At 36.4% G+C, this 14,078-nt stretch overlaps 4 non-coding genes across 4 annotated transcripts; 2 read left to right on the forward strand and 2 right to left on the reverse strand.

Annotated features, from left to right (window-relative positions):
• The first annotated feature begins 11,516 nt into the window (after positions 1 to 11,516).
• Positions 11,517 to 11,588, forward strand: trnap-agg. Its single transcript has one exon. It is a non-coding gene; the product is annotated as a tRNA-Pro (tRNA).
• A 270-nt stretch (positions 11,589 to 11,858) lies between these two features.
• On the reverse strand, positions 11,859 to 11,930 carry trnaw-cca. The gene has a single exon. It is a non-coding gene; the product is annotated as a tRNA-Trp (tRNA).
• Positions 11,931 to 12,137: 207 nt separating this feature from the next.
• trnap-ugg lies at positions 12,138 to 12,209 on the forward strand. Its single transcript has one exon. It is a non-coding gene; the product is annotated as a tRNA-Pro (tRNA).
• A 265-nt stretch (positions 12,210 to 12,474) lies between these two features.
• On the reverse strand, positions 12,475 to 12,548 carry trnai-aau. The gene has a single exon. It is a non-coding gene; the product is annotated as a tRNA-Ile (tRNA).
• Positions 12,549 to 14,078: the final 1,530 nt, after the last annotated feature.

Raw genomic sequence — 14,078 nt, forward strand, 5'->3', positions numbered from 1 at the left:
AGTGCGAATGCGTCACAGTGGCGCGACGAAAGGTGTCCCAAACTGAAGTGTCTGGACTCCGAAGTGCGAGATCCGGGGAATGGCGGAGCAGCGCTCAGTCGCAACCACAGAGCGGCTTGAATAATAACAGTCTTTTTGCCTCCCAACTTGGCTTTTAACTACGTTGGAACTACATTATTGTTGTCGGTAACATTTTTACACCACATTATGTCAGAACAAAACCAAAATAGGAAACAGAAACGTAAAGGCAGAGCTCAAGAGCTGAAGCTAACTGACCACGACTACGTCGTTAGCCAAAAAGAGAACAACGGCGGGAAAATGGAAGTTGACGACGACGACGACGACCTTTTAACAGATTCGGAGGTTGTAACCCCGGTTGAGAGCCCCTCTTCCAGCCCTGCTTTAAAGGTAAAAAGGAAAGAAAAAAGTGACTTGTCTCTAGAGGTTGTTCAGGCTAACATCCTGGCTGCAGTTAACCAGAGAGCTGATAATCTGGAACTGATGGTAAGAGACAACAAGTCAGGCATCGAAGAGCTGAAAACTTCCATTAATTTTGCCTTCGCTGAAATTGAAGATCTGAAAAATGAAAACAAAAAGTTATCTGAGCTCTGCACCAGGCATGAAAAAACTATAAAAAACATGGAAATTCGGCTGACTGAGACTGAAAGATACAGGCGGAGATGGGCTTTAAGGCTATATGGGCTACCAGAGGAAAGGGAGGAAAATGTTAAAAGAAAGGCAATAGACATTTGTCAGCAAATAGCCCCTAACCAAAATATGAATCAAGCCATCGATGTCGTGCACCGAATTGGAAGGAGGGACGCAAGTAACACACACCCTCGTTCCGTGATTATCCTCTTTGCCTTCCGCACAGCGAGGGATGAAGTCTGGAAAAATGCACGAAACCACATTTTTCTGAGGGAGAAGAGGCTTCGTTTCGGAGAGGATCTCACTCAGGCTGACAAGAAGACCCGGGAAAGGCTGTGGCCCCGCATTGAAGAAGCGAGGAAACAAGGAAAGCGAGCTTTTTTCAGAGGAACCCGTGCCTTCATTGAGGATGTGGAGATCCTTTAAATTGTTTCCTGCTGAACCACACTAAGAGTTTGTTGAAAACTTTGATCTCGTGCCTTCTCTGTCTGTTGAGGGTAAGAAATTCGGTTCAGGTTACGTTAATGTTTCTTATAGGCTACCTATGGTGGATGGCTATATCTGCATATGGTTAATTTCCATCCTCTCTCAGGGTTTTATAATATAATTATTATATTTTATATTAACCCAGTTAGTCATTTGGAAAAAACAGAAGCACTTTGTATTTACTTTAAATGTTCCAAACTCACTTTAAAGAGGCAGAAGCTGTTATTGCTTAGGTTGTTTTTTCTCTCATAAAGAGATTTGTTCTTTAACGGTTGATGAAATTACTTTCTTTAAATGCCAGAGGACTAAGAAACATTGTTAAAAGAAAAGCCATCTTTATTTTTTGTAAGGACTACAATGCTGATATTATTTTCATCCAAGAAACTCATTCATGTAAAGAGGACGAAAAGTTATGGAAGAGTCAATGGGGAGAGGACATTTGGTTGACTCACGGATCCAACCACTCAGCAGGGGTTTCTATCCTCACTCATAAATTTAAAGGAAAGGTCCTTAATACCATAAAGGATACTGATGGTCACTGGATGGTTATTATAACATGTTTGGAAGATGCATTTTTTATTTTGGTCAACATCTATGGGTACTGCTCACATTCACAAAATTCAAAGTTATTGGAAGAGTTGGACTCTGTATTAAATGAGTTGATGTCTAAATATCCTGTAGCTAAAGTAATTCTGGGCGGTGATTTTAATATGGTTATGGATAACCAATTAGACAGGTACCCACCAAAACGTACTCCAAATTCAAAAAAGTTAATTGAATTTACAAATAGGCTGGATCTAATTGATATATGGAGGAAAAAAAATACGTTGTTGAAAACATACACTTGGAGTAATAATAACCACAAGTTACAATCCAGGATAGATTTTTGGTTGATTTCGGCTGATTTAGAGCCTTCCATTGAGTCATGCACTGCTTCTCCGGCTGTTCTAACAGACCATAAGGCCATTTCTTTAGCTATTCAGGTTAGCAAGGAACAAAGAGGGAGATTTGCTAGCGGTTACTGGAAATTAAATAATTCTTTACTATTTCATGAAGAATTAAAAATGAAAATAGAACAACTTATCTCAGAACAGTGGGAGGCTGCTCGAAAAGGGAATAATTTTGGGACATCGTGGGAACTTCTCAAATATAAAATTAGAGGTATCTGCTCAAGTTATGGCAAGAGGTTGGCAAACAAAAAGAAAAATGTGACATACACGCTAATCAACAATATCAACAAACTTACTGAAAAAGGGCATTTGAGCCAAGAAGATAATAATACCTTATTAGACTTACAAAAACAACTAGACATTGTATATGAGAACAAAGCAAAAGGAGCTTTTGTAAGGTCGCGTAGGAATTGGATGGAAAAAGGTGAGAAAAACAGTAGATACTTCTTTAACATGGAAAAAAGAAGAAATGAAATTAATTCTATAAGAAAACTTGACATTGGAGAAAAGATTAGCGATGACATTAAAGAGATATCAAACTATATAAGTGCTTTTTATGAAAAACTTTACTCAAAAGATATTAATCTCAAAGACCCAAAAGAAGTCTTAAGCTTGATTAACTCTACTAACTGTGTGGATGCAGAATATAATGAAATATGCTGTCAAGATATAACTCTTGAGGAGATTATATGGGGAATAACTAATTTAAAAAACAATAAATCACCAGGCTGTGATGGCCTGACCTCGGAGATGTATAAATGTTTCTCTGAGTCACTAGGCAAATTTCTTCTGGCTGTCTTCAAAGAATCTCTTGATAGAGGGGAGCTTCCTCCTTCTCTGAGGCAAGGTGTCATAACACTTATCCCAAAACCTCACAAAGACTCTCTATTAATTGAAAATTGGCGTCCCATTACATTGCTAAATAATGACTATAAGATTCTAGCATCTATCTTAGCAAAACGTCTCAAATCTAAACTACACACTTTAATTGATGAATGCCAGTCTGGTTTCATGAAAAATCGTCACATAGCCAATAATATTCGCCTAGTTTTAGATCTGATTGAATACAAAGACTTTTTAGATGATGAACACCTTATTTTATTCTTAGACTTTCAAAAAGCCTTCGACACAGTAAGCCACAAATTTATTTTTGACACCTTAAACTTTTTTAATTTCGGTAAGAATTTTATTAATGCTGTAAAAACTCTATACATGGGAGGAAACAGTTGTGTTAAATTGGATAATGGAACCTCACCCAGATTTTACATAAACAAAGGTATTCGCCAAGGCTGTCCTACTTCACCTCTTCTATTTTTGATTGTAGCTCAAATTCTCTGTGATTTAATTCACAAGAGTTCATTCAAAGGAATAACATTAAATGAAAGAGAAATAAAAATTTCACAGCTGGCCGATGACACAACCCTGTTTCTAAAAAATAAATCCCAAATTGGAGTTGCACTAAATGTCTTAAACCAATTTTCTGAAAGCTCAGGCTTGAATCTAAATCTTTCAAAATGTGAGCTCTTTTCTCTGAAAAATAAACATTCGGGTCAACTATATGGTATAAATATAAATAATTTAGTAACATATCTTGGAATAAAAATAGGTCATAATCAAAAGTTGATGACAGAAAGTAATATTTCTTTACTACACAACTCTATTAATAAAAAGTTTGACTCCTGGCTTGCAAGAGATTTATCTATGTATGGCAGGGTTCTTCTTTCTAAAGCAGAAGGTCTCTCACGAGCAGCATATTTATTCTCTTCAATTGAAATACCCAAGTTACAATGTGCCAATCTAGACAAACTATTGTATAACTTTATATGGAGGAAGAAACCCCATAAAATTAGGAAAAACATCTTGACTAATAAAATTGAAGAGGGTGGTTTATCGGTAATTGACTTCTCACTCTTCAATGAGATATTAAAAATAAATTGGATTAAAAGATTTTTGAAAAATCCAAACAGTTTATGGAATATTGTGCCAAACTTTATTTTTGAAATGAAACTTGGTAAAATTACATTCTTGCTTCAATGCCCATACTCCATCAACAGAATGCCAGTAAAACTATCCAACTTCCATAAACAGGCTCTAACTTATTGGTCTCTTCTATACAAACACAACTTCTCCCCTCACAAATGTTTTATATGGAACAACATGAACATCATATATAGAAACAAGACTCTCTTCATAGAAAACTGGTTTAAACATGATATTCTACTGGTATCCCAATTATTAAATAACTCAAATCAAATTTTAACTTATGACGACTTCACCCATAAATTTAATTTCCAGCCTCCAAGAAAAGAATTTGATATTGTAACCAAAGCTATACCCCAAGGGATCATCACCCTACTTAGAAATGAGACAGTTTTGGATCAATTTAATAAATCTCTCTCCAGCAGTGTTTCAATAAATGGTCTATCGTTTCTAGACAGAAAATTTAACAACAAAGTAATAAAAAACCTTCTATGTGCAAAATCTATCCCTGCCTCCAGATACAAATGGTCCCCCTTGTATGAAAATATTAATTGGAATAGAGCATGGAATAACCCACATAAATTTTTAATTACGAACAAAGTGAAAGAAATATCATTTAAAATTCTTCACCATTATTACCCCTGTAACAAAATTATCTGTAAATTCATCTCTACTGTAGACGAAAAATGCAGTTTTTGCTTTATGGAAACAGAAACGCTAGACCATTTATTCTATAGTTGTTCATATAGCTCTTCCCTGTGGAATGATATACAAGATTTTATTAATGGACAACTTGGCTCAAATATACATTTATCTAATTTTGATATTTTCTTTTACTTTTCTGACTCAAACTCCTCTGTACAATATTTAGTCAACTTGATCATTTTGCTTGGAAAATTTTTTATTCATAAATCCAAGTTTATGAATAACAAACCTCTTTTCAATGTTTTTAAAATTGACTTAAAAAATTATATAGAATGTATTTCTGGATTAGAGGGTAAATCAGCATCAAAATGTATGAAATACTTATCTGGTTTAACTATATAATTTAACTGATATCTAATGTTTGATACTCTGGCGATGCATTTTTGTTGTTAATTATGTTTATGTTTCATTTGTTATATGATATGTATTTCAACTTTATCTACTGGCTGTTATGTATTTTTATTTTTTTATTCGTTATGAAGATATGATCTGACAAATTGTAATAACTGTATTTTTAAAAAAAAAAAAAAAAAAAAAAAAAAAAAAAAAAAAAAAAGGACTCCGAAGTGCGGATGTGAAGTGCGATTGCGTCACAGCGTCATGACGTAAGCTGTCCCAAAGTCAGAATGCGCACTTCGAAGACCGCATTTGAAGTGCGAATGCGTCACCGCGGCGCGACGAAGGCTTACGAATTTCGAAAGCGACTTAAAATGCGCCCTTCATTTCCCAGGAAAATGAAGTGTACATCTTATGGACACTTCATTTTCCTGGGAAATGAAGGGCGCATTTGAAGGGCGCCTAATGGTTAGAGAGTCGGACTCCCAATCGAAGGGTTGTGAGTTCGAGTCTCGGGCCGGCAGGAATTGTGGGTGGGGGGAGTGCATGTACAGTCCCCTTTCCACCTTCAATACCATGACTTAGGTGCCCTTGAGCAAGGCATCGAACCCCCAACTGCTCCCCGGGCGCCGCAGCATAAAATGGCTGCCCACTGCTCCGGGTGTGTGTTCACAGTGTGTGTGTGTGTTCACTGCTCTGTGTGTGTGCACTTCGGATGGGTTAAATGCAGAGCACGAATTCTGAGTATGGGTCACCATACTTGGCTGAATGTCACGTCACTCACTCACTCACTCACTCACTTCGCACCCTTCCATATCCCAGAATCACTTGCGTGCATATGACGAAGGTGTTTATATTCAGAGGCAGGTGAGAGTTCTGTGGAGGACTTCACATTGAAATGTAAGTATTGTGTTTTCATTTACTCAAATGCCTAGCAAAAGTGTTTAAAGGCAGGTTTTTTTTTTACCATAAAGCCCACAAACAATAAGACAGCCACTATATAAGGCAATGGTCTTTCCCTTTGTTGTGTTTTTAAAGTGCTGTCATGCAAGAGATGTCTACAAATGTTTTAACCAACTTTAGCACTTCAGTATTTTGTATGCATGTCCTGCTGTGTCATATTTTCTAATGTTAAGATTGCAAACCTGTCTTTTTTCATAAGTGTTTCCTTTTTCTTTTGTTTTAATACTATTCTGGAGAAAGTGAGCATGTGTTTTTGTTGTTAACAGGCATGGTTTATTTGTGAAGTGTCCTGAGACAGGTGAGGGAGCGAGTGGAGAGGGAGGACGTCAAACTCAAACAAATACATTCTTCATTAGCCAAGAGAAAACAGTGGGAAAAAATGAGTACATTACAGTTTTTGCAATATAGTTTTTAAATGTTATATTGTCAATGAAACAACCTAATTTCTGTAGTTTATTTTTGTGATGCAAGTTAAAAATGAAATGCATAAATTGTATACATTATTCATTTTTTGTGTGTAATTTATTCGTAAATAAGCCTGAGTACTTTCTGTACATTTCGTATTTTTGTTTTGCATGTTCACATGTGTAAATAAAATAAAAGTGCTTATGTACATTATTTTTTTTTTAATGTAGCTTATATTTTTTTTCACAAAACATTCTTTTATATGTTTATTCGTTTGTCCTGTAAATACTTTTTTACACATTAAAACAAATTGTTCTATACATGATAGAAAGTACTTTTTACAACTATTTACAACATAGTTTAGGTTTAACATCAGAAAACAGCATCAGTTTGAGCCTGGCCCTGCCTCCATGTGTTCTGGGGTCTTCAGGAGGTCAGTCTTTTGGTGAATGGTCAGCACCTCCTCAGAGACTCGGAGGATAATGTGGTGACAGTGGAACGAGGGACATGTCAAACACTCTGGAGACCATCTGTATGATGTACCGCTGGCAGACAGAAGAGAAACACCAGGGTCTGGATCGTGGCACACCATCACTGTTGCCCTTCACTTCCCAGAAGATCCAGCAGCTCAGTCAGGGTCTCCCTGCTCAGAACAAAACCATTAAACACCTGTCCAGCGCTGCCACATTCAGCTTCATCCTGCAGTACAGGGGTCTGCTCTGATTCAGGGAAAGAAGGAAGAGAGAAATTGTTTAGAGCTATGAAAACATAATTAGTACAAGAAATATTGACATACTTTAGTAAACTACTTTTAGTAACTACTAATACCATATTGGGGAAAAACCACTACTCATATTTAAAACCTTTTAAACCCAAAAATATAAATTACAAACCTGGAGCAACTGAAGGGTAAGTAAATGATTACACAATTTTCATTTTTGGCTGAACTATCCTTTAAGTAAAAGTATTATCTTGCATACTCTAATATACTTAAGGTATTGAGAGTAAAAGTAAAGGTATGTGCAGTATTGTCTTGAAAAAAAGAATTCATCAGGATGGTTTTACATTAATGATACTGCTGCACTTCTGTGTATGTTGCAGTTTACTTCTAAATATGTGTCAAGGTTATTAAATTTAAAGCTGCTGGACATTAAGCTGTACTATGCTCTATTTTTTAAATAAAGTTTTATTTTTATGGTTAACTGCCTAAAAAAATACGGGTTGCAAACCTGTCTATATATGGTCAAGACAATAAACTACATAAAATTGCACCTTTGTAAGATATCAGTCAGCATTTGAACTGCTATGTGTGTATTTTGTAGTTTTTCATATGTATCATTACATTATTCAAGTAAGCTCCAAGCCAGTACCTGCATTTAAAGTTGTAATCCGACAAAGATCGCAGCAAACCAGTGTAGTTTACCTGGCCTCGGTCTTGGCTAAGCCTGAGGTTCATCACCGTCTCCTTCATTATGAGTAAATCATGAAAATAAAAACGAGCAGTTCTGGCTCCACCTATCCTTGCAGGACTGTCCCTCTCGTCAGCGCTCTTCTCGCACCGTTGCTATGCAACAGAGCGCTAATCGGAAACACCTGGTGACGGAATAAGGAAATCCTGTGAAGGCGGAGCATCTCACGCACTTCGGAGGACCCTTCGTGCACTTCGGAGGTCTGGTCTTCGAAGTCCGTGGCCTTCGAAGTGTGCACACTCAACTTTGGGACACAGCTTTTGAGCTTCAGAACCGCTATTGAGGAGTCTATGGGTGACGTCACGGACACTACGTCCATATTTTTTACAGTCTATGGTTTTGAGGGGTGTGTTTGTGGGGTTTTGGTTTTTGGGGGGCTCAGCCCCCAATAAGGGTATGATTAAAAAAAAATATTATTTGACTATTAGGGTAGGGTTGTATACTACTAACCTTATTGTAAACCACTATTCCATTGTATTCCCTGTATTTCATATATGGGAGTAGAAGTACTGACTGAGCCATATACAACACTGTAAAAAAAAAAAAAAAAAAAAAATTTAGATGTGACCAGTCACTAGAAAATTTTGAGTTGGGAATGTAGATTTTTTTTTTTATCATGATACACTAATGATTCATTATTACTTAATACAAAATTATATTTAATAATACAAAACAAAATAACTCCACATGATGTTTCTCTCTCTGTGCCCTTTAGTGCTTTCAGAAAATGATGTGTGTCTTTAATCATTTCTGTGCATGGTTGCATAATGTAATGCCAAAATACACAATAATATGTTTTTAAATTTTAAAAAGTAAATTAAAATAAATTATGATCGTTTTCTAGAGTACGTTTTCATGGGTGTTAATCGCTTCATTTTTGTTGGAAGAAAAAACAACTATCACACTGTGATGAGGGCTGAAGGTGAACGCAGCGAAGACGTATTGGTATTGGATGAGAAACCGAACTGTGTATTGGTCCAGTAACATTATGTAAACTGCAATTACAAGAACTGCACCAATGCAGATGTCATATCATAGCAATCTATCAATAAATGCACGCACACACACACACACACACACACCTTGTACTCTCTGATGTTCGCTCTGATCGGCGCCCCTGCGGATTGAAAAATGCGCTGAATTCATGCAGACTCAGATCAGGGGAGGAGCCGAAACTTGACGCAGCTTGCGGTTGTTTCAAATGAGTGTTTAAAGGGGACTGAAGCGATTACAAATTAATTAATCAAATTATTTTTTAGGGGGGCTGGGCAGAAGTTTAGGGGGGCTGAAGCCCCCCTAAAAAGGGCCTAGTGACGCCCCTGAGTTTGACAATCATCCGTCTCCTGTCAATTACAGTCTGAAAGTATGCGCGGGATTGCAGGTATTCCGCATAATTTTAATCATTCCCGCGCAAATGTGGCGAGCGCTTTATTGTAACATGAGAACGCTTTCATGTAATCGCAGAAAACTGGATGCGATCTCTCAAATAGGCCTAACTTATACAAATGAACTGCTTGTGCGCAGACTGTGTGCAGTCGCGATCTCTCCTTGCTTTTAAAGTAAAAATTATTTCTCTTTGCTCTTTGTTATCAAACATTCAGAATAGATCCACACCTGACTGATGAATATCCTTCTAGAAATGTTATTGATTGTAAGTGAAATGCACCAGAAAGTCTTTAAACAAAGATGAAACTTTAATTTCTTTACCATGTAAATTTGTGCTAGAAATGTTTTGGAATAGGATATTTGTCTGATTTGTACATATAAATATCCTAGTCTGCCTAACTGCATCACTACATTGTACAGTCATTACAGGTCAAAGCCATCTGATGTTCCATTTATCTACAAAAATAGGCCTAACATACTGTATATGGCTCTTAAATCACTGCTTATAAAAATTCGGTGTTGTCATATTTTGAATACCTCAACTGAATTGAGGTCATTTGTTTTATAATTTTATTACTGACTGTGTAGGCCTACTTGTCTTTTTTTTTTTTTTTTTTTTTTTTAATTCAATTCAGTTTGAAATCAAGCTTCCTTGTGCTGTAAGTTACCATATTTTAAAGACACAAATACACAGAATGAGCAAATGTTTAAGATTGAGATTTTTGTAATGGTAATTGATCAAAAAATAAAAGCCTGTAAAATAATGTTAATAAAAGCCTATATAAAATCTGTTCATCATATATCATAAATGAGGCATACAATTGAACCATGCAAGTCAATACACTGAGAAAAAAATAGTCTGCCATCGCTTCCAGCTCTGGAATGGCGTTCTTGCTCTGATGAAGTCAGTTTGATGGCTTGGGAGAATCCTCTTGATAAGTCATGATGTTAGGACTGCTGTTTCCGGGTCCAAGCCTCTACTCATTTCACTTGAGAATACTATCTCAGCAGCATTTATGAGCACTTTTTAATTAATATTATATATTTAAGCTAAGTGTTTAAATCTTCGCTGTGCACACTACAGTCTCTGTACTCACAGTGTCTTAGACACTAATATTTTAGCTGAATCACTGTCAGACCATCTGGGATTTCAGTATAGAGAAAAAGGTTAGGGTTATAATTTTTCAGTATTACATGACATCATGAGTGTGTATACGCACACAACACTGTTTTCTGAGGGGGCATCTGGCAGTGCGTTGGGACCCAGAAGCAGTGAAGCAAGATGTCAGACCTAACAAGCAGATATCCTTAAAGGGGTCCTATTATGCTTTTTTACTTTTTGAATTTTAGTCAGTCTATAGTGTGTATGTTTGGGCGTAAAAAAGATCTACAAAGTTATAAATCTCAAAGTTGACTCCAAAGGGAGATATTTCATTTTAAAAAAATCCCTTTTCAAGAACTACAAAAAACGGCTAGTTTGAACTACAGCGTTGTTTTCCGGGGTTTGTGATGTGACAAAGCAGCCCATTAGAATATCATTAAAATAAATCCCGCCTACGGAAATGGTTGGTCGGTGGGAGGGCCGAGGTCGTGGTACGAACGCTTGCTGAGTGGATCAGACAAGACAACGACAAAGAAAATTTAATTTTAATTTTTTTTTTGATTTATTTTATATATGTGTGTGTAAGTTAAGTAAAATCATTTATTTTTTTTTGTTTATTGAGAAATTAGTTTTTGATTTGTTTTTTTTTTATTCACATAATAAGAAATTAATTAAGTTTGTTTTTGTTTGTAATTTAATATATTTATGTAATGTTTAGCCCACCCCCTGGCTATATGTGTATTTTGAATGCATATTTTTTTTTCTTTATATTCTGTTTGTGTTTTATGTTTTCATGTGTATTATTGTTGCTGTAACTGTACTTTGACTGTGTTATTGAAGTTGAATTGAAAAAAAGACGACGACAAAGAAGTGCTGCTGTAGCATCAAGTTTTGAGGGGAGTCATGAGACAGTACAGTGCTGCTTTCGCCAAAAGGCTTTTGCTGAAAGACGTAGCAGTTCCCCCTTTGTCAGGAAAATCTGCTGTGTCTGCATCACAGCCTGTAAGCGTGCTACTTTATTTGTTGTAGTGTGTGTAATTTATTTTCAGTAATTAATTTAGTTTCAGAGCACTGTTTACGTCGTGTGGCTCGTTGGTCTAGGGGTATGATTCTCGCTTAGGGTGCGAGAGGTCCCGGGTTCAAATCCCGGACGAGCCCAGTTTTTATTTTCTCTTTTACAAAATGGTGATTTAAAACAATACAACTGTTAAAACGATGGTCTACAATTTCATTTATTTTATTGAAATGTGGATTGTAATTAAGGTAAAACAATACTTCACCTCGAACCAACAGTATGTGTGCATAGGGGTAGTGTTAATTTAACTGAACGGCAGTGCTGTCAGTTGTATGTAACGGAACGCACCCCGCCAACAATGGTAATATGATTACATGGATAAAACCCTTGAGAACAAAAACATAACATTCATATGACCCCGACGTGATTTGAACACGCAACCTTCTGATCTGGAGTCAGACGCGCTACCGTTGCGCCACGAGGTCACACGCCGCATATAGGCAGGTAATGATAACTGTCAAATAGAACAAATAATTTGTGGAAATACAGGTAAGAATATCAAACGTGAACCCTATTTCTTCGTACTTAATGTTCATAAACATAAATGCTAAAATAACCTTTTACAATATAATGATTTCGTAGGATCGGTTTTCTGTAATACTTGAGAGATGCAAAAAGCATGCAGCTCATGTGGCTCGTTGGTCTAGGGGTATGATTCTCGCTTTGGGTGCGAGAGGTCCCGGGTTCAAATCCCGGACGAGCCCAATGTTTTCTTCAATTTTCAATTGAAAATGTGCTGACGATATGATGTAACTATTACAAGTAACTCTCCGCAACCGTTCGCTTTCAAAGATCAAAGCTATCTTAAAGGCCGTTGAATAATGAAGATTAACAAATATTTTCTAGTATCGAAAAACAAGATAACATGCATCATTTTATTTAAAGGAACCATAATGTGTAAATCACTCAAAACGTGAATTTACTGGCAAGTCACACTATATGAAATAGTCCAGGCACAAAAACAACAACTGGCCAGTACGGGGATCGAACCCGCGACCTTGGCGTTATTAGCACCACGCTCTAACCAACTGAGCTAACCGGCCATAATGTCATACCAGAAAATATCGATTGAAAAACTTGCGTTAAAGAAATAACAGCAGTCAGTGTCTTCAAAATTAGGCTATATCTGCCCATATAAATCGTTAATCGTATAAATATAAACTCTATGCAGGTTAATTGGTAGCAAAAACTTTATTTTTTGCAATCTGATAAAAACATCAGAAAAGGTTAGTGACCCGATCATAAACTCCTTTTTTTTAATAGGAATCATCTTTAAACTGAGGCAAATGTGAGCTGTAAGCCGTCTAAAATGTGATATAGATTAATTCATTCGTTAAAGGTCTTTTGAGCCTCTGATTGCACAGTTCACAGCTGCACTTATGTTCTCTTACCGCTAGATGTCAGTAGAGCATCTCAACTGAGCTAACGTACATTTTCTCAGTACAGAGCTTGAACATAAAGCTAATATGAAGGCATTTTTTGTTTAAATTTGACATCGTACTTTTGCAACTGACGTTTTTCAAATAAATAAATAAATTCATTGCAATTGCAAATTTATAACTGTAATTAAAACTTTTAGATGTAATTTACACAGAGTACAATGAAGGTGCTTTTATTTTATCTCATCGCCTGATGACAAATCATGCAAATACCTAGTTTTAGGTAAACTTTAGTTATATCTAACAATATTCAAAATTCCTTTGCATACAGTGAAAAAAAGTTATTGCAATGCCAGCAGCATGTTTTTACTCGCTGTGACACTGTCTCCGTGAGAAATCAGTCATATCTTTCCATCTAAAATAGTTTTGTATATAAGCTTCTCTGCTTATCTGGATTTACCAAAGTGGGTTTTACTCACGTGCCCTGCAAAGCTGACTATATATCTTTAGTAGGTTATATATCACTTTCATTTCATCTGCAAAGGGAGCATCGTTTAAAATAAATAAATAAAACGGAACTTTATTTTAGTTCTATAAAATATCAGTTTCTATATAGTTTATTCGTGAAGTGTATGGAATTCCAGGGGTTTCCAACACTCTCAGTGATATGCTCCTGCATGTTGTCAGCTGGTCTCAGTCACATGCTCACGTTTCAAGACCACACATCCTGATCATGTTTTTGAGAGTAAAAGATGTCTGTGAAGAGCTGGAAAAGAGGAAGTGGCCTGGTGTTTGTCTGTTCTGCAACTGCAAAGCCTGAGCTGGGTGAAACTACCAAGACTAGTAAGCTGCTTGTCATGTGCTGTTAAATTTAACACCATGTTCTTGGTCACAGTTAACCGGTGCACAATGAATAATAAAAAAAACTCTTCATAATCATTTGCTTTTTTGCCATTACAAAGCCTTTCCTCATCAGTCACACAGAGGCAGTTTTTCATCATTCAGAGAATTCCTGATGGATAAAATCAAGTTTTACCCTACATTTTTTCCTCATTGAATATCAGTACGTCACAACAGAGACAGGAGGTCAAAAAAAGGAAGGTCAAAATGTCAACTGGGCAGAACTGAAAACTTCTTACAGAAAGTGGGGGGTTTGTCATTTATTAGATAAGGTGAGACGGAGATGACAAGGTC

Source organism: Cyprinus carpio, chromosome B15 (assembly GCF_018340385.1).
Source record: "Cyprinus carpio isolate SPL01 chromosome B15, ASM1834038v1, whole genome shotgun sequence".
Lineage (NCBI taxonomy): Eukaryota > Metazoa > Chordata > Actinopteri > Cypriniformes > Cyprinidae > Cyprinus > Cyprinus carpio.